This window comes from Eumetopias jubatus, unplaced genomic scaffold (genome assembly GCF_037043125.1).
Source record: "Eumetopias jubatus isolate StellerSeaLion01/CBP00866 unplaced genomic scaffold, mEumJub1_p1.0 scaffold_3, whole genome shotgun sequence".
NCBI classification, from domain to species: domain Eukaryota; kingdom Metazoa; phylum Chordata; class Mammalia; order Carnivora; family Otariidae; genus Eumetopias; species Eumetopias jubatus.
In genome coordinates, this window is record NW_028274809.1 from 75,371,022 (window position 1) to 75,385,218 (window position 14,197).

Genomic DNA, 14,197 nt, shown 5'->3' on the forward strand with positions numbered 1-14,197 from the left:
TGGCCTTCTTCTGTCCATGGTAAAGAAATTTGTATCGAATTACTTTCCAACACAAACATGTATAAAACTAGGACAAAATATAAAAGACAATGGTTTCCAGGCAGTGAAGAATAAACAGGGCAAGTTATGATCCCTGATAGAGATGTCTGAGAGAGAATCACTGGATACATGAACTCTCTACTTGAGGACAATTTCCTGACAACACCACAGAAGCCTGGGGTTAGAGGAGACCAACATTGTCCTGCTAAACTGAAGAGACTAAAATTAGAATTAAGGAAAGGTCAGTTGTCTGGGATGTCTAGGGAGAACAGGGAGCTACACAGAGTTGGGGCCCCAGTGTCTGTTTGGACTTACTCATGAATCTGTGGTTAGGGCCTTAGTTGTACATGCACACGATGGCACCACTCCAGGATTACCTGCTGCTATGCATTGAGAATGAAATAGAAATACCAGGTATAGATCAGTGTGAGGGGAAAATAAATGCTGGGGAATGTTGTAATTCTGGCCCAGCCAGAATAGAGATATCTTATTAAGGTCTAGGAATAATTATGGCTTCTAACTGAGACCCCAGGAAGTAAATGTCTTAGGGATAAGCACCTGGCCCCAAAATATCACATTCTGCCCTAACAAAATGTAAAAGCGAGCTTTGATAAGATTTCTGGACAGGAGAGAATGTGAAGGTTGAGTGCTTTCAACCTTTGATTTTTCACAGATCAGCACTAACAAAGCATAAAACCAATCCTTAACAAGCTTTTATGGTGATAATTCAGTAACTGAACTTCTTGACAAAATACAAATTAAAACTTCTCAGTTTCCAAAGAATCTATGACATATTATTTACAATGTCTAGAATCCTATCAAAAACTATTAGAAACACACACACATACAGAGAGAGAGAGAGAGAGAGAGAAAGCAAGAAAGAAAGCAAGAAAGAAAGCAAGCAAGCAAGAAAGAAACAAAGAAAGAAAGAAAGAAAGAAAGAAAGAAAGAAAGAAAGAAAACTGATCCATAAAAAATTTTTAAAAATTCAATCAATAAAAAACTGGGAAAACAAGATGATGCAGATGTTAAATGTAAAAGACAAAGGTTTTATGACAGCAATTATAAATAGGTACAAAATTAAAGGAAATATGTTTATTGAATTAAAGGACAACATCATCTACTGAGTTGATAGTGAATTTCAACAAAGGGGTGAAAATATAAATGTAAAATAAAAATTCTAGTACTGGAAAACAAAATAAGTGAAAAAAAATTTCACTAGAGAAACACAAAACAAAATTGGAAATGATAGAAGAAAGGATCATTGAACCCAAATACAAATAAATATAAATTATCTAATCTCAAAATCACAAAGAAAAGAAAAAGATTGAAGACAAGCAGAGTCTTACAACGAAAAGAGTATGATGGGGGAAGAAAAACACATTTGAGAAAATAATGGCCCAAAAGTCACATACGTAATGAAAGACACCTAGTTACTGATCCAATAAGTTCAGTAAACCACACACAAAAAACATAAGTGTAAAGAAAAACCACACCTAGCAATATTAGAGTCAAATTTTTGAAGTAAAAGATACAAGGAAAATCTTGAAAACAACCAAAGAAAAAAGACATATTGCATATGTGTATTGATAAAAATGATTGCTGATTTATTTTTGGGACTAATAAAGACTAGAAGGCAGTAAAACAATATATAATAAAAAATCAATCAACAATAAGATTTAGGGGGCCCCTGGGTGGCTCAGTGTGTTAAGTGTCTGCTTTTGGTTCAGGTCATGATCCCAGCGTCCTGGGATTAAGCCCCACATTGGGCTCCTTGCTCAGCAGGGAACAGCTGCTTCTCCCTCTCTCACCCCCCCTGCTTGTGTTCCCTCTCTCACTGTGTCTCTCTCTGTCAAATAAATAAATAAAATCTTAAAAAAAATCTAAATAGTTAACCAAAAAATAAATAAATAAATAAAAGCTCTTCAAAAATATGGCAAAATAAATATATTTTCAGATTAAGAATAGCTGAAAGAATTTGATGCTAGAATACCTGCCGTACAAGAACTACCAAAGGATAGCCTTGCTGAAGGGAAATGATGCCAGAAGGAAAGTTGCATCTAGAATAAGTAATAAAGAGCACCAGGAAAGGTAAGCAAGTGGATAAATACAAAAGATTATACTTTCTTTCTTCTCCTACTCTACTTAAAGAACAACTGACTGATTAAAGTAAATAATAACACTGTGAGATGTGAGTTTATACTGTATGCAAAAATAAGAGATATGGAATCTGTGGTTAAATTGAATTATATTGTTGGAAGGTTAACACATTTGTAAAGCAGAAAATGAAAAGTGGGCGAAGAGAAATGCAAAGTGGGAATTCACAAGGACCAAGGGTGAAATAGACTGTATAAAGGGTCAGGTGTGAAGTACGAAGTAAAAAGAGTTCAAAGGAACAATATTGACTGCTAATGTATTTTGGTAAGATAAGGATACATAGTTAGCCTTAGAGTAACCACTAAAATAAATGATAAAAAAACAAGTGATATCTAATAAACCAATCAGTGAAATAAAAGGAAGTGATAAAAATATTCAATTAACCCAACAGGGACAGCAAAGAAGCAATAAAGGATGAAAAATCAGAAGGGATAAATGTGAAACAAATAGCAGGATGGTAATCTCTGCCATTCAAAGGCAGAGATTAATAAACTCTATTAAAAAAAAAGTAAGAAACACTATATGTTATTTATGTGATATACATTTAACATATATTATAAAAAGAGATATATCCTGCAAACAGTAAACAAAAAAAGCTAGCATGGCTATATTAATATCAGAAAAAATGGACATAAAGACACAGAGTCCTACAGGAGAAAGAAGGACTCTACATAACAATAAAAAGAACAATTTTCCAAGAGGACCTGACAACCCTAGATATGTATGCACCTATAACATGAGACTAATAACAATCAAACTAAGGGAAGAAATAGACAAATCTGTAATTATTAAGGATTTTAACACTCTTCTTCCAGCAACTGATAGAACAAGTAGGTGAAAAAAAAAAAAAGCTAAAGTAATTAAGGATTTAGACAACACAATCTAACAACCTGACCTAGGTGACATGTAGGATGGACCATTACAACAGATAACGCTAAAATATTATTTTCCAAGACATGTTGGCCAAGAGAAGCAATATACCTCAACATAAAATAACCCTCAATAAATTAAAAGATTGAAATCTGATGGGGAATTTTCTCTGACAATGAAGTAATTCTATTAGAAATCAATATCAACAAAATATCTAAGTATTGACATCTTTTAAAAAAGCACTTCTATATAACTCATGACTTAAATAAGAATTCCATAATATGTATAATAAATACATTTCAAACCAAATAATAATGAAAACAAGCATATTAAACTTTGTGTAATCAATGAAAGCACTCAGGAAACCTATATAACATTAAATAATAATAAAAAAAACGAAGGCTTAAAAACAGTGGCCAAAGTCTCTTCCTTAAAAACTTAAAAAAAAAATAGAAAAATAAGTCTATGATATGTAGAAAAAGAGAACTAATAAAAATCAAAGCAGAAATCAATGAATTAAAAAAAAAAGCCCACGGTGAATATTAACAACGCTGTAAGTTTGTTCTTTATTTTGTAATTTTTTTGAAGATTTATTTATTTATTTTAGAGAGAGAGAGAGAAAGTGCGCACAGGGAAAGGAGTAGAGAGAGAGAAGCAGGCTCCCCGCTGAGCGTGGAACACCACACAGGACTCCATCTCAGGACCCAGAGATCATGACCTGAGCCAAAATCAAGAGTCAGATGCTTAATCAACTGAGACAGCTAGGTGCCCCATAAGTTGGTTCTTTCAAAGACTGATATAATTAATAACTCTCACATAATCAAGAAAATAAGAGAAAATGTCTCACAGTATGGCAGTTATAGAATTACTGAACTTCTTGTATGGTGGCTGTCTTCCAAGTGTTAAGCAGAAGAAAATGTCTGACCAGTAAAGGCTAGATCCAGATCAGCCAGCATAGCATCACTGCCACCATATTTTATCAAACAAAGCAGTCCCAAAGTCCGCTTAAATTCAAACGATAAAACAAATAGACTCCAATTGGCAAGGTCACACTGTAGAAAGCATGTTGGGTGGGAAATATTTTATAGCCATTCTTAGGAAGTGCAACACGTTTTGCAAAACCACATACAAGAAAAAAGGCATCTGGCAAAAATCAATACCCATTCATGAAAAAAATTCTCAGCTCCCCTGTTACCATTCACAATAAAAAACTTAAGCACATTGTCCAAAAAAAAAAAAAAAAAAAAAATTCTCAGCTCAATAGTACTAGAAGAAGAAAGACACAAGTAGATGATAATTAAATATCATTTTATGTGATTATTACACAACAAAGTAAGAAGTTTTAGAAGTGTCTTCTAAATGAACAATTATTTTAGATGCTTATGGTGCCATACAAAGATTATTAAACAACTTCTTGACTATTCATTTGTAAAATCAGTAATTATTTTTATAATTATTTGATTGTGATGAACTAAATGCCATTCAAAGTATGTGAACATAAAATATTTCACCAATGCAAATCTTACTTTATAAAAAGCAAAGATCTATTTAAAAATTATACTATAGGGGTACCTAGATAGCTCAGTCAGTTAAGTATCCTACTCTTGATTTTGGCTCAGATCATGATCTCAGGGTCCTAGAATTGAGCCTGGAGTTCTGGCTCTGTGCACAGCAGGAAGCCTGCTTGTCCCTCTCCCCCTCCTTCTGTTCATACTCTTTCTCTCTCTCTCAAATAAATAAATAAAATCTTTTAAATAAATAAATAAAATAGAATAAAAATTATATAATAGCTTCCTTTACATACAAGCCTGTAAATCAGAGTATCATATTTTATTTGTTTGTTGTTTCATTACTACAGTACTCAAACATTGTTATATATGCTAATTGAATTCATGAATACATTCAACACCAATTAATATGTCTGCATATTCAGGTAACACATTTTATAATATTTTACATTCTGATGAAATCAAGCTGTCTCAAAATGAATTCTTTTGTAATTTGATTACATTTTTCCAGCCTCAGGGATTTAATTATGATCAATCTTAAAATGCATGGTCTTCTTTAGAGATCAATACTAATATTCCTATTTGTAAGATTCTAATCACTGAATAATTACATAATTATTGTTATATTGCAGTGTTTTTGTTGACGTTATCATTAGTTGTTGAGAAGGAAATTCTTACCAAGATGCTTTGTAATCTTAATGGTCGAGTCTTGATGATCTGAGGTAATGAAAAGAATCCTTCAGTCCATGATGAATTCAAAGTCCTCATTTTAATACATTTCATACTCTTATGATTTTAAAAAGGATCATATAGTACAAGCATTTGTTGATTTAAATCTCCCCCACAGTCTATTCCTTACAAGCCTTCTGGTGTTAATAAGCAGTAAAAGGACTATAAAGTGGGCAATGGAAAGATGAGAGATAAATAAAGAAAATGGATTATCCCAAAATTAGATAATTGAGAGTTGACAGATATTCCCAAAGCCATAACAACAATATCTTTCCTTTCAGAAAAAGAAACACTGCCTGCTTCTGCAAGCAATTTGAGATGCATTTTATTTGATTAGAAATACAAAAGGGATTTTATAAAATCGTATGTTTAAGTTCAAAGGGGTTTTGCAGATGATCTGCGCCCATAGCCTCAGCACAGAGATGAAAACATTGAGACCGCAGGTGACTTGGTGGCCCTATTATAATCCAGGCTATTCGTGGTCACTTAGTGGATGGCTCCTCCCCTGGGTTTAGGAACCTGTGTCACTACCCTTCTCTTACACATCTTTGTCAGGCTTCTTCCCTCACTCCTTGTGTTTTTTCTTTGCTATTTGAGGCTTTCTCTTCATTCTCTCCACCAAATATATTAATGTCACACATTGTATTAAATTTTATAGTTTTATAATCCTGTTTTTTATATAGTACTTGTCTTAATATTACATGTTGTAAATATGACAGAGTGGAAAAGAAAAGCCATTAAATATATAAAGTATTGAGCCCATGCATAGTTTTGTTATTGACGTTAAATATGCCCAATCTACACAAACAGACTTACTTGTACTTACAGAAAGAAAATTATATGTGAAGCCCAAGTAGACCTTCAGTTATGACTGATTAGACAATTTATGAATAATTTATGATTTGTTAATTTACACACACTAGGAAATTATTGCTTTACTTAAATATTGTCACTTATGTACTATTCTTTCTAGCTAAAGTGAAAACAATATAATCCTAAAATAAAGAAACAATGGAAATTGGAATATGGCTAGATATGTGAAGTATCTTAGGCTCATAACTTGAAAAGTAGACAGAAATAATCTACTACAATGTTCAAGGATTTCTGTTTCAGCATTTATTGAGCTTCTGAGTCAACACTCCTGAACAATTCTTTCGTAGTAGGTGACTTCTACCACGTTTAAATCAAAATCTGACTCTATCTCTCAATTATATAATCTTCATTAATTCTAGATTTTCTGTTGGATGGGTACATACAATTTAATGATAATAATCATCTTCTTCCATTTTCTCTACCATGCTTGTTTTTCCACACATAAACATATTCCATTTCTCTAACTTTTCAACTCTTTTCCGATAACTTAATATCCCAAAGTGTCATCATTCTGTTTATGTCTTTGCATGCACTTCATTTTTATTTTTTTAAGGTTTTAAAAATTTATTTTTTTAAAGTTAACATGTGCATAAAATGAAACTGAAAAACACAAGAAGCAAAGAACAAAGTCATCCATAATCACAAGCAGTTTACAGTTTGACTTCTAGGTCCCATGTGTGTATCTACACAAGTAAGCATTTTAATGTAATTAGGATCATACAATTATGTATCATGCTTTGCACTTCTTTTTTAAAATATAATTCTTAAATAGCCAAACCCTAAAGTAAACATAATGCATCAGATGCATTCTCATGAAGAAAGAGTAGTGTAAAAATATTGCTGTCTGTTTCTGAACATATTTTTTTTAAGATTTTATTTTATTTATTTGACAGAGAGAAAGAGTGAGCACAAGCAAGGGGAGTGGCAGCCAGAGAGAAAGGGAAAAGCAGGCTCCCCTCAGAGCAGGGAGCCCAACTCGGGACTCGATTCCAGGACCCTGAGCCGAAGGTAGACGCTTAACCAACTGAGCCACCCAGACACTCCTGTTTCTGAACATATTTTTAACAAGACGATATAACATAGGATTGGTTCTTTTAAGAGACACATGACTTCATTGTTTAATGTTCTTTTTACAATCAGAAAGTCATCTCCCAGAGCTGTACTTAAGTGATGTATTTATTTCCTAATCAGAAAACCGAATAATACATTTATCCCTCACAAAATACCTTTCTAGATATTAATGAAATAATAAAATTATGATTTTTTTCCTAAATGAATTTGTAAGCCAGTAGGGGGCACACAGGAAACATCTAGCACACACTAGATGGTAAAATATTTACTGAATAATTGAATAAACTAATTTTAATGCAAAAAAGAATTAAGTATCCTCATGGAGATATAAACAAAGTGTTATAGCAGAAAAAGGGAAAGAAAATTTTATTTAACCCAAGGCTTCAAAAAAGGTTTCATTGCATAAGAAATTTTAAGTTTTCAAAGATGAAAAAAAAATGTTGAAATACTTACTGTATTACATTATAATTTTTGGTTTACTTGTCTATGTCTCTCATGTGACCGTGTTTCTTTTATGGTAGTGACCCATCTTAATACTTAATGTCCTTAATACCAATTATAGACCCTGGTATAGTTTAGACACTCACCACATTCTTGAATGGATGAGTAAACTACAGAGAGTATTGGAAAATAATATAAGATTGAAAAATATTATAAGTAAAGTGACACAGTGGGTTCCCTTTCCATGGTAACTGTAATAGAGTTTTCATGGAGAGATTTGTTAAAAAAGACAGTAGAAAGGGCACTTAATGTCACATAATAGCTGTTGTGGTTGCCATGGTAAGGATGTTAATGTGTGGAGCCGTGACACTATCTGAAAGACAGGTGGTATAAGATTGGCATGGTTTTCTAGGAAAGAGACACTAATCATTAATAGGAAGGCACTGAAAAGGTTTTGTCTGAGTAGGTTGTCAAGATCAGCAATTTTAGAATAACCCAAGACAGAGTGAGAGGTGTCAAAATTAAGGCACTGTCAGAAGGAAGTTTTTTGAAGTTGGTTACATACAATTCACATCATAGAGATACATATTACAGACTCCCTTGCTAACTTTTTAGTTGAGGTGTTAAGAAAAAAAGAATCCAGAAACCTAGCTGTGCATCTAAGAAGATTGAGATGACTTGTAGGAAATGGTTCTCTAACCTGTTCTGTTTACCCACTACTCATTCTCCATCTTTCTTGCCATTGTTTACTCTTATTTATCCTTCAGATTTTTCTAGGTTCCTACTCTCTCTGTGCATCCAAACTAGCCTTCATTTATGCTAGTATTTAGCTTATTTTTTAAATTATTTTTAAGTTTCAGTCTTTCTTAAGATGATTCCGTCTTGAAGGCAGAGGTGATTTCTGGTTTATTCAATGTTGTGTCCCAATGTTTAGTACCCTATATAGTGTATGAAATGTAATAAATCTTTTCTAAATAATTCTTTCATTGCACATATATGGAATCGAAGTTAAGCTATTTTATCTCCTGGATTCGTGGTCATCAATTTATTTATGAATTCATTTAGGCAAACATTTATTTATTCATTTATTTAAACACATTTTACATTTCTGTGAAATGTCCTAGATGATAAGCACAGATAAAATATAAGACAGCCATATTCTTGATAGAGTTGTTTGCTTGATGTTTCTTGATATTAATTTTTGTCTTGCAAAAATAACCAGAGGAAAAAGCTATTGAACCTTTATACTGTTATCAATTTTTCAAATCCAGGGCTCATGTATTGTTCTCTTTCCTCTGAACTATTCATCTTTATCCAAAACCCATAAATGGCACAAGAATTTAAATAAATAAAATACATTATATAGAATATATTTTTAAAATATAATAGTATCAAATAGACCGATTTCTTTCTTTAATGGTTATAAAATATATTTTTGAAATTATCTAATATATATATATGATATAAAAGGAAATATTTTCTGTAGAGTTTTATTCTCAAGAAAATGTGTCTTTCAATAGACTGGAAGAAGAGTAATAAGCAAATTTGTTGCTTGTGCTTTAGGTATCCTATCCAAAAAGACATAAACAAGACTCATATCAAGGAGCTTTGTTCCTATCTTTTCATCTGTGAGTTTCATTGTTTCAGGTCATATGTTTAAGTGTTTAATCCATTTCAAGTTAATTTTTCTGAGTGATGTAGATGGGATCCAGTTTTATTCTTTTACAAATCAATATCCAATTATCCAAGCACCATTTATTGAAGAGACCAACTCTTAAAAGCCCTGAGGATGGGTATGGGGGGGGCTGTGCCATGGGCTGTGAAGAGTTGTATAGGACTGCTGGCTTGGTTCTATACCTAATTGAGGATGTAGGGTGGGTTCCGCATTTCCCTGAATTGCCTGGTTAGGCTTAATAGATAGTTGAGACTGGGTTTTATATTTAATAGTTAATGAGGTTATGAATTAGCTTCCCTGCCCTGGCAGGGAAAAATTTAAGAAAAATTTTCATCATTTATTTGTTTTCTCTTTTGTATTAGAAAATAGTCAAAATATCTGGCTGCTACTTTAACAGTTTACTGAGTGATCTTGAGACAGTGATGTCACCAAGATGGTGACAGAAATTCTTAACTTCACTCCCCCTTACAAGAAAAACAACGAAGATCTATTCAAGAACAAGACACGCCTGAGAGAATCAGGGGTGAGGCAGAAGCAAATTTCTGCACCTCAGAGACCAAGACAGACTACATTAGAAGGATAAGTGAAGGGGCTACATGGGGATGACATTGCCCCTTCCCCAGGAGAGTGCACCATCATGTGGAAAGGTCTTTCCTGAGCCTCCAGTTCCTCAAGTGGGAAAAAAGAGCCCACAGGGCAACAGTAGCTCCCGGGATCCCTGACGCTGTGGGTCATTTTGCAGGAGCCACTCCTCGACCTCATAGCACAGAGATTGCAGAGGAATCTGAGGGGCTCAACCACTGGGAATCTGACTGTGATGGTGAAAGGGAAGGGTGCTTACAACAGCCAAAACACAGATCTTGGCAGCATGAGTTCACACCTGCAGTGCCCTAGCAGTAAGCCCAACCAGTGGTTTTACTCATCTGCAGAACTGAGGGGCACACTCTGAGCAGGGAACTTAGTTGGGCACAAACCTGAATGCTTTGGGGTTTTACAAATGAAGAGTTTTGCTGGACCTAGAACCCAGTTTGCTCAGGTCCAGGTAAGGTGCTGAGTCACAGTCCCACCTGCTGTGGAGAGTGCCTTCCAGCCACATCTGACCTGTAGGGCCTGTGACAACTCCTGGAAGCTGTGAATCCAGTGGTGCTAGAGCCAACAGAAGTGCAGACAAAGCCGATTGCCCCCAGAGCATGCAGGCTTCCCAGGCTACGTACAGGCAGGGGGATGCATTCATATACTAGTCTGAGGATAGCTCCTGGACCTTTCCAACTAGAGAGACCAAGGAAGTGAGTGTAGCCTGGAGTAGTCCCTCTCCCTCCCATCCAGGAAAGATAACTGAGACTTTGCCACCCCCCCCACCCCCAATGTGAGAGTATCTTTCAGCCTCATTTGACCAAGGGGTGGTGAAAACAACTTGAAATGGATTAAAGACTTAAATGAGTGACATGAAACAATGAAACTTACAGATGAAAACATTGGAACAAAATCCCTTGATATAAATCTTACTAATGATTTTTTTAAATAGGATACCTAAAGCACAAACAACAAAATAAAAAATAAGCAAGTGGGACTACATCAAACTAAAAAGCTTCTGCATAGCAAAAACAAAACAAAACAAAACAAAACAAAACTATCTACAAAGCAAAAAGACAACTTACAGAATGAGAAAACATATTTGTAAGCCATATATCTGATAAGGAGTTAATATCCAAAATATAAATTACTCATACAACTCAATAGCAAAAACACAAATAACCCAATTTACAAATGTGCAAATGACCTGAGTAGACATTTCTCCAAAGAAGATATATGGAAGTCCAACAGGTACATGAAAAGATGCTCAACATCACTAGTCATTAAGACAACACAAATTAAAACCACAATGAAATAACACCTTGTACATTTGAGAATAGTCATCATCAGAAAGGCAAGAGATAACAAATGCTGGCCTGGACACGGAGTAAAAGGAGTCCTGGTGCACCGTTGGTGGGACTATAAATTGGTGCAGCCACTATGGAAAACAGTATAGAGGATCCTCAAAATGTTAAAAATAGAACTACCATAATGATCCAGTAATTCCACTTCTGGGAATATATCCAAAGGAAATGAAAACACTAACTTGAAAAGATATGTGCACCCCCTTGTTCATTAGCAACATTATTTACAATAGCCAAGACATTGAAATTGTGTAAGTGGCCATCAGTGGATGAATGAATAAAGAAGTTGTAGTATATATACTCAATAAAGAACTATTCAACCACAAAAAAAAGAAGAAATTCTGCCATTTTCAGCAACACGGATGAATCTTGTAGGCATACTGCCAAGTGAACTAAGTCAGAAAGAGGAAGATAAATATTGTATGGTATCAATTATATGAGGAATATCAAAAAATGTTGTCTTAATTTTTATAAATTAAGAGATCAAATTGTGGTTACCAGAGATAGAGGATGAGGAAGGGTAATTGATGGAAGATTGTCAAAAGATACACATTTCCAGTTATGAAATAAATAAGTACTAGGAATGTAATGTAAAATATGATGACTATAGCTAACACTGCTGTATAATATATGGGAAAGTTATAAAAAGAGTAAATCCTGAGTTCTCATCACGAGGAGGATTTATTTCTTTTCTTCTTTTTCTTCTTCTTTTTAATTGTGTATGTAAGAACATGGGTATTAGCTGGACCTGTTGTAGCAATCATTTCACAATGTCACACCATCATGCTGTATGCCCTAAACTTATACAGTGCTGTATGTCAATTATTTCTCAATAAAACCGAAAGAAAGAGATCATGAAGCAAAGCAACATAGATATTTATTAGTTCATGTTAAAATCAGTGAAGTGATTGTTTCAGTTTGTAATTACAATCAAAGGAAAGTCTATCATAGGTTTTGGCACAAAATGTGAAGTTAGCATGTTATTACGCATATAATAGATATTTGATAAATACTGCGTATTGAATAACTAATGACAAACTCCTATTTGGGCCAAATTTGTTAATTTCAGGTAAATATAATTTTATAATAGCCTCTGCATACACATTAAAAATAAAAGCTTAGAATATGGAATTCTTCAGTCTTTCATATGTGAAAATTATGAATGGCAGTATGTATTTCAGATATATTTATTAAAATAACAATTATAATCTTTCTATAAAAATAGATATAGAAGGTATATACTCAAGGGCCCAGTTTATCTCAATGTATGTTTAAATAAAAGGATCACATTATATCTATTATTAAGAAGCTTGCTGTTTTTTTACTTAATAAAGTGGCTTGGAGAACTGTCCATATCTGTACATCAAGATATGGACTATGGGCTTATCATAACTTATTGAACACATTTTTTGTTTCCATATTTTTCATTATAATCCATGCTGTTGTTAATATTTCTTTCTCTTACTTTGTAAACACATGCTCATGCATCCACAAAAAGAGAGAGAGGTAGAGAGAGAGAGAGGGAAAGAGAGAGAAACAAAGAGAGAGACAGAGAGAGAACTAGAAGTTAAATAGCCAGAACTAAATTTACACATTTTTTTTTTTTTTGCACAGACAATTCTAATTTCCTCCTAAAAAGGATGGGAAACTTCACACTCCCACCAAAAATGTGTGAGGATATATACTTCATCACACCATTATTAGCAATGGATAATATTAATATTTTTATACTTATAACTATGTTCAGCAGAATGTTTTCTTTTAGTTACATTTTCTAATAGTAATTTTGTTAATAAATGGAATAATTATAAATTTATTATATCAAGCCATGTTAATTCATATTAGTTTAAATATATTTTGAGGGTATTTTGTGTTTTTACATAATTATTACTATTATTACTATTACATTATTTTAGTATGAGGTTTAAGACAATTAATTTTTAGTCTGGCAAATCAGGATTTGGTTCTTAGGTTTAATAGTGAACTTTTTGTTTTTATTTTTTTAAAGATTTTATATATTTGAGAGAGAGAGAGCACAAGCAGGGGGAGGGCAGAGGGAGAGGGAGAAGCAGGCTTCCCGCTGAGCAGGGAGCCCAATGTGGGGCTCGATCCCAGGACCCTGGGATCATGACCTGAGCCAAAGGGAGGTGCTTAACCGATGGAGCCACCCAGGTGCCCCAATAGTGACTTTTTAATCTTAGGTAAATTCTTTATTCTTTCTCTAAGACATTTATAAAAAGTCGTGGCTTTAACTTTGACTACCAATTCTATTTCTTCTGTAGTTATTAATCTAGTTAGGTTTCTGCCTTTTTTTTTGGTCAGTTTTGGTGCTTTACATATTTCTAGTAATTAACCTGTTATATCTGATTTTAAAATGTATTTTTATAAAGTTGAATTATGATCACTAAATACTAAATTTTATTATCTTTGATAGTTTTGTCTTTGATTTCTGAATTAGATAGCAGTTTAAATTTTCTTTTTAGTTTTAATTATATGTGAATTTATAAGTGAACATACTTTTAAGACTATGCTTTTGTTTTTTTATTTTGGATTTATTTCATTCGGGTTAAATAATGTGGGTATGCAGGAGACTAAAGTTTTCTTTTTAAGATTTTTTATTTATTTATTTGACAGAGAAAGACACAGTGAGAGAGGGAACACAAGCAGGGGGAGTGGGAGAGGGAGAAGCAGGCTTCCCATGAAGCAGGGAGCCTGATGTGGGACTCGATCCCAGGATCCTGGGTTCATGACCTGAGCCGAAGGCAGACGCTTAACTACTGAGCCACCCAGGTGCCCCAGGATTCTAAAGTTTTTTAAACTAATTGGGATTTCTTATGTTTCCTAATATATAAAGTTTGAAAATTGTGCTTCAATGGGGTATTTATTAATCATATGCT

General features: G+C 33.7%; 1 pseudogene; it reads left to right on the forward strand.

The window, feature by feature from the left end:
* The first annotated feature begins 395 nt into the window (after window positions 1-395).
* LOC114216480 (ATP synthase F(0) complex subunit C2, mitochondrial pseudogene) overlaps window positions 396-14,197 on the forward strand; it is a 96,622-nt pseudogene continuing 82,820 nt past the window's right edge.